The sequence below is a fragment of the Eptatretus burgeri genome, chromosome 12 (genome assembly GCF_056783735.1).
Source record: "Eptatretus burgeri isolate ZD-2024b chromosome 12, Ebu_testis_v1, whole genome shotgun sequence".
Taxonomy (NCBI): domain Eukaryota; kingdom Metazoa; phylum Chordata; class Myxini; order Myxiniformes; family Myxinidae; genus Eptatretus; species Eptatretus burgeri.
The window spans coordinates 22,117,074-22,140,302 of NC_140972.1; the positions used below are offsets into that span (position 1 = coordinate 22,117,074).

Consider the following 23,229-nt stretch of genomic DNA (forward strand, 5'->3'; position numbering starts at 1 on the left):
AAACAGAAAACTTCACAGCTTGGTCCATGAATCATGACCCCTTACTGAAATAAAGGTGGACCCCTTGAGCCCACCCTGGGAGGACTCCATCCTACATTCTGAAACCCCATATGTACACACACACACACACACACACACACACACACACACACACACACACACACACACACACACACACACACACACACACACACACACACACACACACACACACACACACACACACACACACACACACACACACACACACACACAGCCATTTATTAGTGTAATCTCCATTACCAACAAACAGCTTGGAATTGTTTATTTATATACACTTTACCATCACTGCTGCGGTGCTACCTACACACCAACTTAAATTATTAACTTACATCCATTTTACCATTTCCACGACCAACACACAGCAATAAATTATTTATTTATTTATATACGCTTTACCATCACTGCAACCACCTTGAATAATTAATTTATCTATTCTATGTTGAAAATAAGCAGCAATCAATGAGAATAATTGGTGACTGTGAAAATCTCAAGATGACAACTATCATAGTGCAAAACATTTTTTTTTTTATCACATCAACATTTATTCAAATGGAGTTTAAGCAAGCTGAAAGTTCAGCTATAAATATATGTTCTACGATAAAGTTATTTATGATAAAATTAAGTGATTTTACCTTAAAGCTGTACATTTTCTAATCGTCATTTCAGGCCCAGAAATCTATATTCTTTTCCATCATCCCATCTGCATCGTCCTTCATAAATCAGCACCAATTCATGTTCCTCTTTTGAAGACGATCACACCAAGTGCCAGCCTTGTAATGACCGCTGATGACCACCCTGGTGGCTGGTTGATATGACGTAGACAACCGGGCCTGATCTTGTGACTTCTATTTGATGCAGTGGCACACCACAGCCTAGGTTTGCGTCAGTGCACCTCTGATCATCGAGCCAGTTGCGTCACTTATCTGAAAGCTCGCAGCTAAGATCAAAAGCCACTTAGAAGCCTGTGTGGGGAGTTAGAGACATGTGGAATGAAGCAGCCATTTGCAGTGTTTTCTCCATACAAAAACGATTTTTTTTCTTTTAAATACATGGTCTCGGCTCATGGAAGAGCGAGGACACAGAACAAAGCAGGACACAACATAAGAACGGGAACAGCAGGAGAAAGGGGAAACGCCAACAGCAGGGTGAAGGGAGAAGATATACAGAGATGGACAAAGAAGGGATGCAGGTAACGATGAGGGTCAGAGGAGAACGCAAGGGGTGGACAAAATTTTGGGAGTTCGTTTAACGCAAGCAAAATTTTGGGAGGGGTGGAGGTGGTTCAACGGGTGTAGAAAAGATCATGGCTTTGGATGGGGGATGACCTGAGATGGTCATGAATAGCTGTCTTGAATACCAGGAAGGAAGAATGAGATTTAAGAGGATGTGGAATTTGATCCCACAGGCAGGAAAAGAGAGAAATAAATGAGTGGAGGTGAGCAGTGGTTCTGGATTTAGGCAGTTTCACTCGGAGGAGGTTGCCGGTAGACCGCGTGCGTCCTGCAGATACTTGGGGTGCAAATCCATAAATGAGGCGGAAGAAGACAGAGAGACCACCAACCTGTCGGTGATGGCAAAGTTGTAGGCCCATCAACAACTTTATCAGGAGAGATTCCAATGATCTTAAAGGCTAGGTTTCCACTGCGCCGAGCTGAGCAAGATGTGTGTGATGCAGGGGAGCTAGCCCACAGTGGAGAGCAGTACTCCATCAATCTGCAGATGAAAGCCTTGAGGTGGTTCAATTGTAATTTGCAAATTACTTTGAGTTTCAAATTAAGTCTGTCATTGAGGATATTGCACCATTATTTAATTATAAATTTGGCCCGCTGGTTGAATCATTAGTGATGTGTGGCTGTGCCGTTGATGCAGTGCCTCCTATAGGTTAGCGCAGGGGTTTAGAATTGTCCAAAATGTCAGCAATAAATCACCTACTCTTCAATGAAAGACACCATGAAATACTTAACATCTACCAGCTAATACTAGTAGACGACACACATAGATTAACATCCGTCTTATGGACGGAACACTTAGTGATACATTTCCCTACCTGTGAGAAATCCGTCAAACAGTTTATTGTCAGGGTGAACACAAACCCAGCCAATAAAGCTCAGAGGCAAGTGCCACCCTGTAGGACACAATCTGGAATAATCATAAATGGTTACAAAAAATTACAAAGGTGCGCAGTCGCAGTTAGGGATCTTCTGAGTTGGCGTCAGAACTTGTCGCTGGTCATCAGAGTGCAGAAGCGCCATGGCCAGTGCCAGTTGGAGTGGTAAAGTTGGCCCCCTGTGGTATATTTCCCACACGAGTACAGAGCTCTGATGAGTATGAGAACATTGCACCCACCAGATGACCCTTGAAGGACAGGCCACCACCAAAACCTCTCCATCACCCATTCTGTTTCACTCCCTGCTTTGTATCATCTACACTATAAAAGGAGCCATGTGTGCGTCCATGCAAGTCCCACCCATTATTTGGACAGTTCACCTAATTCCACCCACAATTTCTGTACTACAGCCACCATGTTGCTGCTCACTGCTATGAGAAGTCAAAGATATCTTCGGAGCTGTCATATTCACAAGCGCCATGCCCTCCATATAACTTTTCCCTTCAGTGTAAAACAACCAAAGCGACAGTTAAAAAGGATTTTCAGCTGATAGGCATCACGGGCCTTGTGAAGATAGGCCTCAGCAATCGAAGCAGCAATCTGTTGTTTATACACTTCCCAAATAATAAGCAGGGTTTTTACCATGAAGATTACGCAGGTCCTTGCTATTATTTCTGGCTATTTTCTCTTAAACTAGCACATTACCCATCGACCAGGGACCGTAAAACCTATGTCATTATAAAGTCTTTGTTGAGGATTACCGGGAAAGTTGCGACATTGTGAAAAAAACCCATCTGCCATTATTTATTTTTGACGATGTGTATGTATATATATATATATATATATATATATATATATATATATATATATATATATATATATATATATATATATATATATATATATATATATATATATACATACACTAGTAGTAATGCCCGGCGTTGCTCGGGCTAGCAATAAAGCCCGGTGTTGCCCGGGCTTTCTTGCAAATTTCCTGAATAGCTGTTAGCGGTTAGCGGTTAGGGGTTAGCGGTTAGGGTTAGGGTTAGCGGTTAGGGTTAGCTATTAGTGTTAGGGTTAGGGTTAGCTGTTAGGGTTAGCGTTAGGGTAGCTAACCCTAACCCTAACACTAACCCAAACCCTAACACTAACCCTAACAGCTTGGCGTAGCGGAGGTAAACAGCGCCCGGGGCAAAGTGGAAATTTGCGTCCCCCGTAGGCCTTAAACTTGAGTGGATTTGAATGGAAAATCCCATAAGGGATATCGATTTATCGATTTTTTCGAATATCGGAAGTGTTATGGAAATTTTTTTTAAAGCCAATGACCTAAGTTGGACCAAAAGCCATAATCGTACCGAATTTGAATGGAATCCGTTGGAGTTTGTGAAAATGCATCAAAACGAATTTTGAGGGGCCTCTTAAGGAAGACAATAATATCATTTAGTATATGTGCCAAATATTGTTTCATTTCATGCAGTAACAAAAATCTGATGGTGGAACAAAGAAAGGGGCATGCCGAAATATTAATATAGATATATATGCATCAGGGAGAAGATAATTGGTTTTGGGTCGTTTATTGGCACGATTAACCTGCTCATGCATGGTCACTTGAGAGTTGCAATGTCATGGGGTTTCCACATATCTCATGGGATTGTGAGTCAGACAAGCAGAGTTGGGGTTGGGAGGAGGGTGGGGGAGTAAAGATGGGACAGATTTGGAAGGAAGAGATTGAAGTTTTGGGGGGGGGGGCTTAGATAACTTTTGGTGGGGCGAGGTTAGGGTTGAGTAGTTGTGCTGGGGGGGGGGGGGAGATTGCAGGCTTGTAGTGGGGAGGGGGAAGTTGAGGATTTGAGGTTGAGGGGGAGGGGAGAGCTCAGATGGGACTCAAAGTATATATGTAATTGGCCAGAGGTGTGTTTGTGCGCATCTGTGTCATTGGATGCCATCTCCACATGACGGTTTCAGAAGGTGGAATGGAGCCCTCCCAGGTATGAAAGTATAAACCTTCGTGCGTGTGTGTATATATATGATTGTGTGTGCACGCGTGCATGTCTATGTTTGTACACGTGCAAGTTGCTATTGTTGGCTGCTATCTCCACAGGTGGGTAGGTTTCAGGAGAAGGAACAGAAACCGACCAGGTCGAAAAGTGTGCGCCTCCGTTAATGTGCGTGTGTTTGTCACTGAAGGGGGTGCCAATCACTCTTCAGGTAATGTGCTACTGCATTTTAACGCAAATAACCCATCCCTTTGTATACCTCACACCTGGGGAAAAAGGGCTCTTGGAAAATCTCAGGCACGTATAACCCACACACGGGTATAATCCACAAGCCAGTTTTCCTCTCCACATGATTGGGAGATGCACGATCTCCATATCTTCAGCAGCTGGCAGAGCTTTGTTGTCATTCAGGCCCAATGAACGGCTCATTTCAAATACAACTGCCATAAATAAGCAATTGATATTAAAATGAATATGTTGAGAAAGGGTTGTTGTAACAAATAAAGTTTGTTGTACTGATGTGTTAAAGAAACAAAACAAACCCAGCATGGTTTCTGGTACTGATGCGACCGGAAAACAAAACAGAAATGTACAATAAAACTTGGAGAAAAAAAAAAACAAACAACCTTCCTTTTTTTGTGTCTTGATAATTCACGGTAACATGGCCCCTGTGGTTATGTCACGTGCCATATGGTAAAATACTGTACCGTATAACCCACACACTAGTATTTTTGGAACTTTTTTTACAAATAACCTGCGGATTATTTGTGTGAAAATACGGTAGTGTCGCTGAAAAGAGTTTGCGTGTTCAGTTAGTTGAAGATGGGCATTCTTGTCGAGGTAAGCATGCCTGTGGGTTTCTTTATTGTCTTCCTTTTATCAATTCATTGCCATGTTCCCATCCTCATAATTTGTTAGAGCTGTTAATTTTTAAAGCATAGTCGCTGCGGTCTTTGAGCCACAGAATTGCCCTCCGGCATAACCAAAGTACAACTGAACCAACATGCGTTGAGCTTCGGCATGCAGGCCAAATTATTTAATTATTCAACCACATCGTATCGCAAGCTCACCTCCATCCATCCATCCATTGGGACCATACTCTGTGCAGAGCGTTGGTGCTGCCTAAGCAGTCTCCTTGGCTATTGGGCACAATCCTGGACGGATCGCCACTCCGACACAGTATACCAGCATGCTGGCACTCATTTGGCCGACCTAAGAAGGATGACAGGCAGTCAACCCCACCTGGTGTTAATTCAACAGCCAAGTGGGATTTGAACTCAGGATCCTAGGATCCCAAGCCCACCACCCAAACCATTAAGCCAACACCAGGCACATAAACTCACCTCATGCGCTCAAAATGCCTCCGCTCAGGCATCCTGGGAGTTGATCTCCGGAAGTTTTTGGTCACCCATTAAGGAGACCCTGATCCCTTACGATATTGACAAAGCATTACAGGATTGATTTCATTTTGGTTGAATGTGGAAGTCTTTTCACATTATGTAATCATACTGTTGGAGTTGGTAAAGTGTTGCAGCGTTTCCCTCACCGGTTTGAGTTCAATTACCCCTGACTGCTCAGCTTGTGGAAGAGTGGCTATGAAATCCAGGGTGGATGTAATCATGAGCATCCTGATGCTCTGTCAAGGGTATAGGGTTCTACCATAACCACCATCATACTGCTTGCTTGTCAAATTAAAGGTTCTTCACTTTTGTAAACAGTGCAACATTCTGCAATATGAAGTGTCAACATTTACAAGGAAACTTTAAATTCGACCTGGACAGTTTGCATTTGTGCTCAAAACTAAGTTTTTATGTGCAGATATCTTGTTATATAAACGATACTGCCTCATACTTAACTTTTCAGGGTATTTCCCAGCTTTAGAGGTATTCCTACATACCCTTTTCAAGGTATTCTCATATAATCTCGTTAATGAAAAACATCTTGCCCCAAAGGAGTTATTATTATTTTTATTAATTTGGATGTCTTTGGCAGGCATTCATCCCCAATCTCATCACCAAACCGTGCAGTCCGTAAATTTCAAGAGTTGCTTTCGTAAACCAAATAATTTATCACCATTTCCACCCTCCTTGTTGTCTTACTTGCCAGCATCTTGATTTTCAGTACATGCATTAAAGCAGGAAAGATGTGATCATAGGTATTAGTTACCAACATTATAAACATAACTGACTTCAAAAATGAATCTACTCATACTACCTTGTATGAGTACATCTACTCATACGACTCATACCCTGCCTTGTAGAGCATCACAACGATGACTATACGCTGTACATTCTGCATTTCCGTTGTGTACATTAAATATCCTATGCATTTCAAAAAGTGTTGGCCATTTTGTGAGGACACCGTGGCCAAGATCCAAATTCGTGCGCTGAATATAGAGGGGCGGAAAAGCCAGACCTCAGTAATGATGTAACCAGTGGACCGGATTAATTTGTGAATTCCCGTTAAACATACGTATCATGTACAAGCTCGAATAAAAGAGACTACCTTTAAAAATGAAATTCCAGGTCAAATTGGAACCACTCTCATAATTTGCAACAAGAAGAATGGAACGTTGTGTTCACTGGCTGGTAGTGTTGTTCTTCACGACACTATTTCACCTGAAAATGTGCCTTTCGACCCAAAACTCTCAGTCCTTTTGAACTGCCAGCACGTGTTCAATAAATGATTGCTTGGCATTCGAGTTGTGTCCCTGCGAGGTGTTGCTCTCGTCTCTCAATGAGGTAATGTGGTGGACTTTCGCCTTTTCGGATGTAAAGGAGTCTCCAAAAACAGCATGGTCTTCCATTTGCTGAATATAACCAGTGAGTGTAACCTTCTTCTTGAGGTTTGTGTCCTTTAAATGGGCGAAACCCTGTCCAACAAAACGAATTCAGACGAATTTGTACTTGATAAATAAATAAACAAACGAGGGAGCGAAATCCCGAGGCGGTTTGAAAGCTTCATAGTGTTGGCAGTGGCTTTTGGCTTGGCTCTGTGACCGACTGTGGCGGAGCGGTGTTCCTTCCCATGTCCGGATTTTCTCAATGTTGATGATGCCTTAAAAAGAGCTCCTGTCCTCGGTAATTGCGTATTCCGTTGTTACAGGTGTTAACCTCGGTCAACTGAACAAGATACTCTTGTCGCACAAATGTCGGCCCCACTTGACACCAATGTCGCATCGGGTGAACATCCATGCTGGGAGCTACGACCCACGTGAATGGACGGCTTAATGCCAATTTAGAGGTGATAAATTTGGAAGACCCGCGTCCTCACATCTCTCGAATGTCGTGATGCTGAGTATACCACGCTCATCCAAATGAGGTATATTCTTAATTTACCACTCATTCATTTAACGATTCCACCAAGGATTTATCCAATACGTATAATGAAACAAGCGATGCATGGGAGGCAGAGGATGGAGCAGCATGCACAACTTAAAATAGGAGGATTTGTTTAAATAAACGGACATGAGCACGAGAGACACAAGACAGACAGATACAGCGGGATGAAGATATATGATGAAAATAATAAATAGACCCTTATTTAATATATTCAGCTCTTTCGAACCACTCACTAACTTAACTTAACATAAATCAAATTGGCTGACGACGTACAACGTGGGAACAGCGACAAGAATATGACAATTACTGTTTGTTTGGATTTCCATTTACAAGTTCCAATTTCACCCCTTAGCGTTTGCCTTTGACTTAGAATCATAAACTCCACCTCATAGCATTGCCTAGCAACCCAATAAAAAGGTAAACAATGGTTCAATTTTATAATTCTTGAAGTTTTTGCATTAAAAAACAAATACAATCAATGGTTTATACCATAAAAGGAGTCGTGTGTGTGTGTGTGTGTGTGTGTGTGTGTGTGTGTGTGTGTGTGTGTGTGTGTGTGTGTGTGTGTGTGTGTGTGTCCATGTGTCCGTTCATGCATACAAGTTCCACACATTGATTGGACAGTTTGCCTGACTCCACCCAAAATTTGTATACCACCGCTGCCATGTTTCTTTACTCCGCATTGATCTGGGGTTTCAGAGGCCTCTTTTGTAAGGCTTACACTTTCTGACTCTCACAGATTTATCTTAACTTGAATTTAGCCATCTAATTGTATTTTTCATCGTGGCTAAGATGGCTTCAGACTCAGTTGCAAAGATTGGGAAGAAAATCTTGCAGATATTGATGTTTTAAAAGGCAAAACACATTTTGATAGCCGTTTTTGGTCGGGCGCGATGCGGCGAGGGGGAGAGGAGAGAGTGGGGACAGAAACAGGGGGAGAGAGAGATAGGGGAAGGGAGTGGGGCAAGGGGAGAGAGGGAGGAAAGAAGGGGGTCAGAGTGAGGGGAGGGAGGGGGTGCAGAGTTGTTTCGGGTACAGCCTGTAGCTGCTGGTTGCATGATCTCCTGGAAGTGTGACTGCTGTTGATAGTGTCCTTGTTAACAGTAAGCTGGTACTCATTTTGCTGACCTCGGAAGGATGACAGGCTGAGTCAACAAACTTGGTGCATTTCAACGGCACGACAGGGGCTCCAACTCAAGACTGAGATTTTAAACCAGCCACATTAACTGTTAAGCCAACACCAGGCATGGGGCCAACGTGAGGAGTAGGGAGGGGGCATAGAGTGAGGGGAGAGAGGAGGGACAGAGTGTGGGGGTTTGGGGGGAAGGGAGTGTGTCCTGGAGTCACATTTTATGTGACATGGAATTTCCATTGCGTGGAATTGTCCTATTTTCCACAAGATGCACAGAAAGTGAATAAAAGAATGGAAACACCAATGTAAAGTCACTTAACAGGGCATTGGGCAACTATGTGCGGTCAGTACAGTCTGTATGCGCCATGGCATAGAGTCCATGCACCAGCATCTGGAATTCTGCAGGAGGGATGTGGCCCATTCTTCCATGAGAAAGTCAATCAACTCACACCTGTTGATGGAGGTGGAAAACGCTGTCTCAGGCATCGTTCTAGAATATCCCATAAATGCTCGATTGGATTCAGATCTGGTGACTGAGAAGGCCGTGACATAGGATAACATCAGTGACATGCTCATTAAACCATTGGGTGACCACACGTGCTCTGTGGATGGAGGCATTGAGGGGTTATCTCTTGTAGCCATGCTAGCCATAATTATAGGCAACCAGGCCTGTGCATCATTTTTACACATGACTTAAAACATGCTGGGATGTCATTTGCTGAAGTAACACATGGGTCACACCTGTGTGGAAGCCGTTACTTGTTGTCCCTCATTTATGCAGGTGTTTCCATTTTTTTTGTACACTACCTGTAGCTTACTCTTTCCTTATCCATTCTTCACTGTCTGGACACATCCGTAGATAACTGGTGAAAAACGGATGTTCTAAAATAAAGTTATAATGTTTGCGCGGACCACGAACCAATGTACCACATGACGAGTGCTCGGACGAGCAGACAACATGGCGGATTATCTGCAACGTTTATTTCACTGGCGATTAAACTTTGCGATTTCTCCAGGGTTGTTATACGTTAAACAGCAACTATTTTGTGAATAAAGCCATTATTTGAACAAATTCACTTAATATCTTTAACTGTTGCGGGTGCTTTGAAGACCAGCTTTAAAGTTAAAGAGATCCGATTTGGTACGCAGCCACAGCCTGGCCAACCGTTCCTTATAAACTATTTAATTGGAGTGCTTGCTCGAGTGCTGAAGCCACTTGCTGAGTGCCCTACAATCGATGGCGGTACAGTTCATGTCCCAATCGGGATCTACAGTTGGCAGTTGCTGCAAGGGTAGAAGTACATGTATGGGTAGATTTGGATCTGTAATTTAAGGACTCCCACGGGTGTGTTTGTATACCTGCCTGCATTCTTGGATACGGGCACCATGGTGGCAAAGTTTCATCCCGTATCTTGGATGTTTTAACTTTTAACCTCAGCAGTGTACAAGCGATCATGTTTTCCTTTGTACTCGTGACTGTTTCTGAAGCAAATGGTTATTTTATATAATTCGGTGTGCTTTACAAAGGTTGATTGGGTTCTCTTTGTGAGTTTCAAAGCAAAATATATTTGATAACACCCGATTTCTGAGCCGTTCGCCGTATGAACATGTTTTCTCAATTACAGAGCCAAATTATTTTCACCTGTCACATGATGATTGTGTGTGTGTGTGTGTGTGTGTGTGTGTGTGTGTGTGTGTGTGTGTATTGTTCATAAAGCATAACACATTCTCTGCTAAATCCACTACCCCCACTTCTCTCTCTCTCTCTCTCTCTCTCTCTCTCTCTCTCTCTCTCTCTCTCTCTCTCTCTCTCTCTCTCTCTCTCTCTCTCTCTGTCTGTCTGTCTGTCTATCCCCGCTCCACCCCCTCCGAGTACAGTGCAGCATCCTGCCACACCTCTCTCTCTGTCTGTCTATCCCCGCTCCACCCCCTCTGAGTACAGTGCAGCATCCTGCCACATCTCTCTCTCTGTCTGTCTGTCTATCCCCGCTCCACCCCCTCCGAGTACAGTGCAGCATCCTGCCACACCTCTCTCTCTCTGTCTGTCTATCCCCGCTCCACCCCCTCCGAGTACAGTGCAGCATCCTGCCACACCTCTCTCTCTCTCTCTCTCTCTCTCTCTCTCTCTCTCTCTCTCTCTCTCTCTCTCTCTCTCTCTCTCTCTCTCTCTCTCTCTCTCTCCGTCTGTCTATCCCCGCTCCACCCCCTCCGAGTACAGTGCAGCATCCTGCCACACCTCTCTCTCTGTCTGTCTGTCTATCCCTGCTCCACCCCCGCCGAATACAGTGCAGCATCCTGCCACCTCTCTCACTCTCTTTCTCTTTCTATCTCTGAGCGTATCTGGATGGTGGTTATGCCTGGTTGGTGGTCATCTCCACACATATCGGGACGGTGGTTGTGTCTGGAGGCGGTTATCTCTGCATGTGTCCAGATGGTATAGTAGTTCTGTCTGGATGGACCCTCCTCTAACACTGCCTTCCATTGCCCTCCCCTCATGCTGCCCTCCCCTGCCCTTCCCTCACACTACATTCCTCTCCCCTGACATTATTTTCCCCTGACTTCACCCCTCTATACTGCCACACTCCTCCTTGGTCTCCATTCTTCCTCGCTCCTCAACCCCTCCCCCCCCCTCTTTTTCCCCCCACCCCTTAGTATACCTGTTGTCCAGAATGGTATTTATCTGTGGACATGTCTGGCCGGTAGTTATGTTCAGACGGACCCTCCCCTCACACTGCCTTCCCTTGATGTATCTGGACGGTGGTTATGTCCAGATGGTGGTTATCGACAGACGTCTCTGGATGCTGGTTATCTACAGACGTGTCCAGACGGTGGTTATGGCCGGACGGACCCTCCCCTCACATTGCCTTCCCTTTCCCTCCCTTCATGCTACCTTCCCTTTCTGCACTATTCCTTGTTCCCCTCCTCACTCCTCCCTCCTTCCTCACTCCTCCCTCCTTCCTCACTCCCACACTCCTCAATGAAGGTGGTGGTTAAGTTTCATGGGAATTGTGTGTGTAGTTTCTGAGAAGAAAGCGAATACCCCTTTTGGGGGTCAATCATGCCATACATAGTTTTTGGCCCCATCTCTCCAATGGTGAAGAATTGCTTTAAAAAATAAATAATTCTCGTCTCCAGATCCAGATTCCGATCTTCACCAACATTTAATCAATTATTCTTTGTCACACACCCAATGTGTCCATCAAGTTTCGTCCGAATCCGTGCACAACTTTTTGAGATATCCTGTACACAGACAAACAAACAAACAGACAAGCCGGTAGGCGGCGATGGGTCGCCGAGCATGGAAACTATAAGATATAGAGCAAAATGGATGTCATATAGCGGATAGGGAATCACCTTAAGATTATGCATATCAAATCTCATCCAGTTCCATCTACTGATAACTACTCGGTATCCATTTGAATGAAAAGTACCGAAAATGCGGTTTGAAATCGGAAATCCCCAAAGTTCGAGGGCATGCTGTGGGTGAACAAAGATCGAAATCGAAAATCCGGCTCGATCGTTTGTGTACAATGTATTCCCAGACGATTATTATGAATTTTCATGACCATCCGACCATAACCATAGGAGGAGTAGCATTTGGCGTGAAGGCACCTCCAGCTCTTGCATGTTATCGATTTTTGCACTAATTGACCCCTAACCTAAGCGAAATCAGTCAATATGTCCTGAGGCAAAGGTGTAGTACTCATTGATTACCAAGAACCTGCAAAGTTTCATTCGTATTGATGCACTCACCTGGTCACTAGGAGCCTCCAATTTTTGCGCATACCCTAATTGTAGGGGGTGCTGCGGGTATAGTATTCCATATATCACAAAAACCGGAATATATTTGATAGAGCATCACCTGTAGATTATTCCTGCCAAATTTCATTACCCTACGTGGGATAATGGCTTTCGGAATAGATTTCGCGTGAACGGTTCCGATTTAGAAGGTTTTTCGGTTGTTGCTAGGGAACCAAAGCGTCCTTAGCAACCATCACAATTTCCAAAGCACTAGGTCATAAGATGTACCTACCACCCGAGTTTGGTCAAAATGCGCCCACGTTTACTACCAATTATGCTGATGACAAACGAACAAACATCCAAACAAACATCCAAACAAAAAGACAGAATTACTGACAATAAGGGTCACCTATTTCGGCGACCCAACAGAAAGGGGTGAAAACATTACCTCCTTCATCTTCGGTGGTGGAGGTAAAAAATTCAATTGAAATGAAGTAATAACTCAATCATAGACTGATATCTGTAGACAGACAGACAGACAGACAAATTGAACCAATTGCTTAACCCTACCTTACCCTTCACCCGCACGGGTAAAGATTGGAAGAGAAGTGAGAAGCACATTTGGAGCCTGTGAGGAGCTTTCCATCTTTGCATCAATTTTCTCTTCTCTAACACTAATCCAATATTCACTCGTAGTTTTGTCTTCAAATCTTAGGCTTGAAGCAGTGATCGATAAAACACCACAGGTATGCAGAAGGGGCACCTTGTTGAAACCGATTCAACTTCACACCATTCCTTCTTGTACAATTATTGTAATATTATGTAAGTTATAACACACCTATTATATTGTTCCTTTTGGCAATGGGGATGAGAAAAAAAAATAGCGATTGAAGAGAGCCACATGAGATTGATTTTCCGAGACATGTCAAGCGGTTTCCTCGAACGATTAGAAAAGCCACAACTGGATCTCATGAAGGTACTTTCAGTGATTAAAGGCAGAAGCATGGCACAGCTCAAATGGATGAAGTAAATCTCTTGATAGACTCCCTCGGATAATAATGCAACTGCAATGACAGCTTACTCGTGCTTTTTCTGTCTTGCCTTATCATGTAAACATGCTTTGGAAAACAAACTTATAATGGGGGATATGTCTAAACAACAAAGGGTTTCCACAACTCCCCATTTGAAATGAAGTACATTCATCCATTACAAGGTAAAAAAAGGAAAACCAAGTGAGAAATCAAAGTGGCATTCAGTGAATGTTTCATGTGTTTAATTTAACAATAATGTTGATGACACGATTCGTACCGGAATTGATGATGACCCAGTGACACACCAGTTTGTCAGGCAGATAGTCTTCTGGAGATGGGATGGGCCAGGTATGTCAAGGACATGGGGATGGGCCAGGTATCTGCCTGGGGGATGGCCATATGGAGGCCCCTGGAGTACTGGCGGAAAGTGGACGCATTGACGCGTTGCTCCGGAGCATGCTCCCATACCTGACCTGTCTTCTGGAAAGAAAGACAATAGGATATGCCAGATTGACACAGGAGTCCAGCATTTTGAGTGGATATACAGTATAAGTAAATGAGAATACAGACCGTGATCGCTACCTTACCGTGCTTTGTGGATACAATGGCTTCGTTTCTCTATTCGCCATTCATTTTCTGTACTTCCTGGCAAAGGTTTCAAGAAGAGTGCAAAATTGGTTGGCAGAAACAACAGAAATGGGGAAAGAAAGATAAGGAGCATCCGCTGGTGCAGTTGTCTATCTATTCCAGGTCAGACGTCTTCCTCCCACCCAGCTGTCAGTTTCTGAGCCATCCACCCTGCATTTTTCAGCTCATCAAAACCGTATGGGAACGAAGGACAATATTTAGCACTTCACTTGGTGGTGCAATGTTTAGTGTCCACTCTGAGTCTGGGAGGTCGGTGGTTCAAACCCTGGTTGAGTCATACCAAAGACTTTACAAATGGTTCGTGCTGCTTCCTTGCTTGACACTCAGCACATAAAGGAATTGAACATGAACAAACAGTGCTGAGAAGTCAATGGCAAACTACCCAGTATAACTCGCCAATAATCTGCTTTGGCAGCATTGACGTTTTGTAAAGAGTAAGGCATATCAAATGAAATCATTCTTCTTTTTCTCCCTTATGCATTACATAGCTGCAAGTTTCATCATTGGCTGAGGGTGCAGCTGTGCTGCTGACGCAATGCCCTTTGCCAATCAGGGTAGTAATTTATAGTTTGTTTAGGTTGCTGCTGATAGCTTGCCTCCTCTTCACGAAGGAATTTAACGAATTTAAATTTAACGAATTTAACACTATTTAACGTCCATCCACAAGCCAGCACACACACCATTGAATCACCCTGCCTGTGAGACACCTAGCTGGGCTGAGATTCAAACCGAGGCGAGACGGTTCAGAGGTGAATGTGCATACCTCTTTGCCATCCTGCCAGACACTAATATCCAATGTTTTTTTTTTTTTTAATACAAGGATATCGGCTCATGGAGGAGCTAAACAACAAAAGGGCAACAGGTTCAGAAACTCCCAAATGGTATGGGACGGGATTAGGAAGGAGGGGATGAACATTATTAGGGTGGTCATTATTTGCAGGTAAAATAAAAAAATTCTAAAGCTGTCCCCGTAATTTTGTTTTAAGGGACAAAAAAATGACGTGTCAAATTTCATCTATTTTGGACCATATTTAGAGGTTGCTCAATGAGGTTATGCCTGGTGTTGGCTTAATAGTTAGGGTGGTGGGCTTTGGATCCTAGCATCCTGAGTTCAAATCCCGCTCAGCTGTTGAATTAATACCAGGTAGGGTTAACTCTGCCTGTCATCCTTCCAAGGTCGTCAAAAATGAGTGCCAGCATGCTGGTACACTGTGTCGGAGTGAAGGAGACTGCTTAAGCAGCACCAACACTCTGCACAGAGTATGGTCTCAATCTCCTCCTCCTCCTCCTCCTCCTCCTCCTCAATGAGGTTGAAGTTCTGCACTGCAGTGGTTGAAGCTTCGACCAGTGGCCTGGCATGGTTAATCACTTTTGCATTGATATCGTTTCCTTTTTTTGCTGTTGATGAAGTGGCTTTTATGGTTTTACACAACCTAAAGGAGAAATTGTTTCTGTTTCTATTTTTCTTATGATGGCCTTGGCCATCCTTCTTGCATGATGCAGGGCTCCAGGTGCTATAAATCGCACTGCACGAGGAAGGATGCCACCAAGAAAGTATTCAAAATCTGCAGATGCAAGACGAGCCAAAGGGAAAACTTCAACTTCATTGAGAAACCTGGAAATGTTAATCAATATGGATAAAATTTGGTGTGAATTATTTATATATTGGAACAAAATGAGGGGTGAGAGTGTTAAAAATCTGAATTTCAAAAACAAGGACCACCATAACAGACATACACAGGGTAGAAAGGATAACACAAAAACGAGTAACAAAGAGAGAGAGAGAGAGAGAGAGAGAGAGAGAGAGAGAGACAGAGAGAGAGAGAGAGAGACTGTGAGAGAGAGACTGAGAGAGAGAGACTGAGAGAGAGAGACTGAGAGAGAGAGACTGAGAGAGAGAGACTGAGAGAGAGAGACTGAGAGAGAGAGACTGAGAGAGAGAGACTGAGAGAGAGAGACTGAGAGACTGAGAGACTGAGAGACTGAGAGACTGAGAGACTGAGAGACTGAGAGACTGAGAGACTGAGAGACTGAGAGACTGAGAGACTGAGAGACTGAGAGACTGAGAGACTGAGAGACTGAGAGACTGAGAGACTGAGAGACTGAGAGACTGAGAGACTGAGAGACTGAGAGAGGGAGAGAGGGAGAGGCTGAGAGAGAGAGAGAGAGAGAGACTGAGAGAGAGAGACTGAGAGAGAGAGAGAGAGAGAGACTGAGAGAGAGAGAGAGAGAGAGAGACTGAGAGAGAGAGAGAGAGAGAGAGAGAGAGAGAGAGAGAGAGAGAGAGAGAGAGAGAGAGAGAGAGAGAGAGAGAGAGAGAGAGTTGGAAAGAATCAGCGTTTGTGGAAGAGATCGTGGATGTGTACTGGGTGATCACATGAGGTAATGGTACAGAGCACATTTAAAAGACTGAAGTGAGTGGAAAAAGGCAACGGACACACTGTTCCATAATCAGAGGTGGCCAACCAGTCTGTACTTTGGGAGAGTGAGCAGATGCGGTTTGTGGAGGAACACGTTTGACATGGGTTGGCTCGGGGAGGTTAGAGATACTAGAGGGTAGGAGAAGTAAGTCCATTATGTAAGCTTCTTTAAAACAGAGAGCAAGCGTCGACGTGCCTCTGGTGGGAGAGCCAGTGGGATTCAAGCCTTATTTAAAATGAAGACCTCATGTGTAAAGGAAGTGTTGATTGGTACAAAAGAAGAACAAACAACAGAAAAATAATTTTCTGAATACCAATACGTATATATATTTTTTAAGCCTTGGATTTTAAGAAAACCTGACTGGAATACACATTTTGTATCATTCTTTCAGTAGCTATCTAATGAGACTTTTGGGCAAGTTCAGTTTTCCATTCCATAATCCTCAGTAGACCATGGTATAAAAAACCAAAATGGATGCTACCTTTCATGAAAGGAACAAAGTGTCAGAGGAAAGTGAGCAAACAGGTGAGTAACTAGTTACAGTACATGTTTGTACCTTTACCAGTTGTTAGAGCTAATTCTTGAGCAGTTGGTGTTTGAGATACTCACAGCAGCCTGATCGTCAGTAAGTTTCAATGATCCTTCAGCTATTCGGTCCTGTTATACTCCTGAAGCGAGTTTGATTTCCCTCTGTAAAAGAACAGAAATTAATTACAGTGAACTACAAAAGTCTGAGTCCAGTAGCAAATTAAATTAAATAGATCTGACAACAAAATTAATCCTTACTATAATTAATGGACCAGTATGTGTTTGTTTGTGTGCTTGTTTGTTTGTATGCCGTGCCACTCCTCCGACAGTTCAAGGCCGATTACATCCAGACTTGCTCGATAGGATCTGCATGACCCCAAATAGTGCATAGGGGTGTTTTTATCTTTGCTGGTGGTCTTGGAGGGGTGGGGAGATGGGGACACAAATTCTCAATATCAATGTGCATCATGTAGCACTGCTCCAGGTGGGCGAGGGTATGTGCGCCCACACACTCAACCTTCTCGCCAAGTTTCATCCGAATCTGTCCACAACTTTTTGAGATATCCTGCACACAAGCAGACAGGGGTGAAAACACAACCTCCATCCATCTCGGAGGTAATAATAGCAAAAATCAAATCTGTCTTCACAACCATTTAGTAATCAGGGTGACTCCCTTTTGCCTTGAAACTGCTGAAACACATTTCGGCATTGATTGAATTCGTTTATGGATTAAGATTGTCTTTTTTTCTATACAGCCAAGGCTCCTGGAAGAACTAGAACACTGAACTGATTAGGAATGCAGCAGAACAAAAGGACCAGAATAGAGAGGGGGGGCATCAAGAACAGGTTTGAAGGATAAGATAGAGGGAGACTCGGACAAGCAACGGGAGTGGGGAAGAATGGGGACAGGAAAAGACACATGGGGTAGAGAAGATGGATACAGAAGAAAACTCTCAGGAAGGAAAAACTGGAAATTTGGAAGGAGGTGGGGTTAACGAGGGTAAAAAAAAGATCATGGGTTTAGATGGAGGTGGGGGGGGTGATGGTGGTGATCTGAGACGGTGTTGAATAGCTGTCTGGAACACTTGGAGGGATAAATGTGATGAAAGAGAATGAAAAACTTGATTCTTCAGGTGGGAAAAGGGAGGAACAAGTGAATGGAGGTGAGCACTGAGCAGTGATCCTGTATTTTGGGAGTTTTACCAGAAGGGGTTTGCTTGTGGATCGTGTGCACCCTGTAGATACTTGGTGCGGAAGGGAGGGGGGGGAGGAAAGGGCTGAGGGTACAAGACCAGAAAGGAGGCGGTTGAAGACATAGAGATCACCGACCTGTCTGTGATGGGAAAACGATAGGCACAGAGACTCAGCTTCAACATGGGAGACTCCAAAACAGTTTTCCCAATTGTTTTGTGATGCACTCCAGAGCATAACCAGATTGCTCACATAAATTTCAGTTCTCTCTCAAATGTAATAACCCTTCATTTGTTATGCTGACAGAATTTGAGTCAACACTTACTATAATAAATGAAAGAATATGAATAAACTAGAAATCTGCCATCACAAAGCGATCACCTGCGACTTACCCTTGGCCGACGAGCCAATGATGGCATATTTTGTTGGACTGCCATATGACCTTGACCTTCAGTATTTTGGGATAGAATGTAAATTATGAAAATGTGTCCCCATCTAAAGTTTATCCAAAAAAACTCAACATCATGAAAATCAGAGGAAAATTATTCAAGTTATGATCAAAAAGGTGATTTTTGTTAATTCATTCACAATCCGAAAAAAGTAGGTCAAGGACACGAATCAAATATCAGGTACGCAACTTCAGTGCAGGTACCCAATTATGATGCAAGAACATCATGGAAGGCCAAGTGTTCTTTCAGATTCCTCCTTGGCAAAATTGAGCAATGACAGAAAACATGTTATTTTTTCAGACCATTTGACCTTGACCTTTAACTAGGATGGGTATGATGTGAATTAAGCATAAATGCACCTTCCTCTAGCGCTTACTTAGGCTATCTCTAGAGACAGCAATTTTGTTCCGATCAGACAAATCTTAGTTGAGTTACGGTGAAAAATGTTAAAATGTCTATAAATGGGTCGTGACCTTAAAGATTAGGTCAAGGTCAAAAAATAGGTCAACTTGCAGACATTATATTCTCATTATTGATGTGAAATTTCCTTCTGAAAGTACAGCCAAATCCATGATACAGCTCGGACAATAGCAGAAAAAGGGAGAAAAATCTAATGGAGGTTTAGTACACCGAGTGATGTGTGGTATGATGTAATTTAAGTGTAAATGTGCCTTGCTCCAGGCTATCTAAAGAGGGCAATTTCTTTCTGATTGAACAATCGTTAAAATGCCTATGATTATGTCATTAACTTAAAAAAAATAGGTCAAGGTGAAAAACAAAATTTTGTCAACACCACATAATTTCTATCCATATTACTGATGCAAAATTTCATTCCAAAAGTCTCAGCTGGCTCTGAAATACAGCTCAAAAATTGGGAGTGCATGAAGGATTTCTATTCTTTTTTCTAAATGTTGTTTTCATACTCCTAGTGGTCTCATAAACTCCGTGGTACCATTCACATTGGGAGCACTAATTGCAGAAACAAACCCTACAACAGCAATTACATACATACATACATACATACATACATACATACATACATAGGGAGCATGTGTCACAGCAGGTTGCTGCATCCACTTTCCATCAGTACTCCAGGGGCCTCTGTCTGGCCACCCCTCAGGCAGGTGCCTAGCCCATCCTCATCTCTTAGGGATAGGTCATTCCAGGCACCAATTCTAAGGGAATGCCTCAGGTTAATGCGAGGAGACCGCCATCTGGTGAACGATACCTCAGCACCACCCCACCACACCTCTGTGTTTTGTGGTGGCCAGAGTACAAATCCTGCCACCAATCTCCTCGGGAAGGTGGCCAAGTGCAGGAGGATGTCCACAGCCACAGTTGGCACCAGATATGGATAGCCGCTCATAAGGAGCTCCTCTGCCCTTTGGCAAGTTTTTTTTTTAAACTTAATCCTGCTGGGTGTCCATGTCCATACACCCTCTACACCAGGAGAATCTGGTGGGGGAAGCAGTTTAATCACCGACACTCGACTATGAACAGGTTAGTACGGGTTTACATGTTACCCATAGCAAGTCACAGATCTGATCTGACCTGACAATCAGGGTTGGGCACTGCCATATCAGCAGGGCTGCTCTGTACCATCTATTAGCGTAGAACAATGCAGAGTTCACGTTCTCAAACAATACACCAACCCCAGCCTCTGAGTAGCCAGATTGCAGGTACACTCCACTACACCCAGCTACAATAAGATTAAGCCTTCCCCTATCCTATAGCAATAAACTACAGCCCAGCAACAACAATAAGCCTTCCCTTATCCTACAGGGGTGAGCTTATTAAATCAATACTATGAAAAATTGCTGTTTAAAATTGTGGAATGAGAAAGCTTGGCATTGAATTAAGTGGACTCGGACTTTTGTACCCTACTGTATGTTGGCTATGAATATTCCAATAAGTCCTGGAACCGTTTGGAAGACCGAACTATTTATTTATTTTATTGCGTCGAAGACTCCTGAAGGAGCTTGTACTGCACATATTTCACATGACACAAGGAAAATGACATGAACAGACAATGGACAAAACATGAAATATGAATCATATGTCACATCATCATGAGTTATGGATCCTCAGATGAGCTGTGCCCACCACACCATCACTGTCAAAGTGCCCAAAGGCCATAAGTATTTTTTCATCAAAATTACAGCTAGACAGACTATACATAGGACTAGAATGAAAAAACAAGTCCTCGTCAAGGCTAGTGTCAGTCTGCATTGGTGAATAGGTAGACCAATGGATGGAATCAACACAAATCCTTTCCTCCAATAAATGGTTGACACCTGAAAACAGCTTCTGATCCTTGCTTCCGAAGAACTTCGGCGATTATCATACTTCGATCGACGTGTGTTGATTCCATCCATTATCTTACTATAATTCACCGTCTGTCCGTCTGTCTGTTCCCAGGAACCGCAAAAACGGCTGAACCGATCGCAACCATTTTTGGGTGTGTAATCCTGTGACCCCTTGGAGTAAAATCATAATGTAATGGGCGTAAGCCTGGAACTTCTAACACACTTTTCTCTGAACATATTCTGTTCATATTTCCGAAATTTTCACATAATGTGTTCCATGTATTTATGCGGATGAGTGGATTTTAAAAAAATCGAATATAGATAGAATTTTCAGAGGGAATCGATGACGTCACAATCAGCAGCATGAGGCGGCAAACCAACGGCCGGGTCCCAGACGACGTGCTTTACTTAACCAAGTCCATGAGTTCAGGACGTTTGTTAAACTCAGCATTTACAACTTTTATCCTGCCATGTTGTTAATCTGTTGATGGAGGTAATATAGAAACGATGAATATATCAAATCGTTCGTGTTACTCATCCGGCACGATGTGTCAAGGCCAACAATCTAAAGTGACCGGTCTCAAACGCCACCATGGGCACCCAGACACACCGCCAATATGAACTTAGCTGTTGAATGAGGCACCACCAACGACGGGTATGGGGAGAACATCCAAAGAAACTACCGTAACCGAGTATTGTGATCCGTCCTGTCCCCCATACCCGTCGTAGATGGGTATCTGCTCGTAGGCATAAATATAATAACATGACCCCCTTGACGGCTCCTGTAGGGAGCAGGTGTTTCTAGTACATCAAATTCCATTTCTTCAACGATGCATTTCAAAAGACAAGCCCATTTGGAGACATTTTTCAGCATCACCCATTTAATAGTGTAGTTTTAAATAGTGATATTTTATTGATTTATTTATTTCTTTTACAGTGTCACTGAGATATGCGTCATTCAATCTCATGGAATTTGCAAAAGGAAAGTTGGTTATTGGACATAATGTAAAGTGTTGTAGTAATTCGTCATCGCTGCTGGAAGCATAATGGAGAGGAAACATTGTACTGGGAAGGCCAATAATCAAGCATTTCATTATTTAAAAAACAGGCAAGGCAATGTTACGTCACTAATGCTCGAAAGCTTAAATGAAGAAAACTAGAAAGGAAGGTGAAGGTAAAAAAATCAATGCAATAAATAGCTTAGTACAACATTGGCACAGCACAGGACGACTGTGTTTCCCATGTAGATTTCCTTGTCGTAGACTTGTGAATAAAAGGAACCGTTTCATAGCTTGACCAGGGGCACGAGTCATTAGCGAGGAAATTCCTGCTCCCTTGAACAGGGCTCGCCTTGTGGCGTACGGCAGTTCCGCAGGACAGCTTCCCAGTAAATGTTCTGGGTATGAGTGCTGGCACTTGTTACCTGGGAAGGGGAGACCTGTGCTGCTGTTTGCACTGAGGGCGTGGGTTTCAATGAGTTTTACAGCGAGCACGTGTTCTCCTTCTGCCTTCGTACCCGTGCCTTCTTTCACCGTCTTATTCTTACGAGTTCATCACATAGCCTCCTCCTTTCCCCCATGAGTCTCGCAATTTGCGAGTGGAGTCATGAAGTCTTTTCCTTTTCCAACAGTTTGTAACACCGAAAACATGACTTTTTTTTCCAATTCCATCAGGAAACACAGCGGGGGGGGGGGGGGGGGAGTGTGTGGCACTGGCTGTAAACTACGTGGAAAAGGATGAACATCTGTGCCAAGTTTCACTGGTAAAGAACCATTCCTTCATTGATAGAGGAAAACCTTTTGACCCCCTCTTGTATTTGCTTATTTCCTTCGCCATAATAAATAAATAAAAATAATCGGGAGCAATTGAGCAGCGAACTGATGCCTATACATTGTCCAGGTTCAATTTTTTTTTTCTTCTGATTGACAATTAAAAAAAAAAAAAAAAATATCGCACCTGTCTCCGAAGGAAGCAGTTTCAGCTTGGAATTTTTATTATGAAATAGACAAAGCCGAGAAACGAAAGAAACCCATTAGAAACCATTATAATTACCCTTTTGAACACTAAAAATTAAACATGGTGGGTTAGAAAAGTTCTTCATCTTCATTTTTTATGGATGGAGGGATGGACGTATGGAAGGAAAGGAGGACATAGCCAGAAACTGAAGCGGCTTCATAATAAATAATAATTTTCCGATATGTTTGAAGCAACTTTTACATAATGTTTTTCTCTCAGAGGAGCGTTTCTATGTTTCAGGGTGGGACAGACTCACAGATGATATATATATATATA

General features: G+C 43.2%; 1 long non-coding RNA gene across 1 annotated transcript in view; it reads right to left on the minus strand.

The window, feature by feature from the left end:
* Positions 1-367: 367 nt before the first annotated feature.
* Positions 368-23,229, minus strand: part of LOC147015238 (uncharacterized) — a 74,841-nt gene continuing 51,979 nt past the window's right edge. Inside the window, exons 3-7 of the long non-coding RNA XR_015050249.1 lie at positions 17,250-17,556; positions 17,073-17,153; positions 13,982-14,039; positions 13,672-13,874; positions 368-1,004 (exon numbers count right to left, since the gene is read on the minus strand). This is a non-coding gene — a long non-coding RNA (uncharacterized LOC147015238). The remainder of the gene's footprint in view (positions 1,005-13,671; positions 13,875-13,981; positions 14,040-17,072; positions 17,154-17,249; positions 17,557-23,229) is intronic.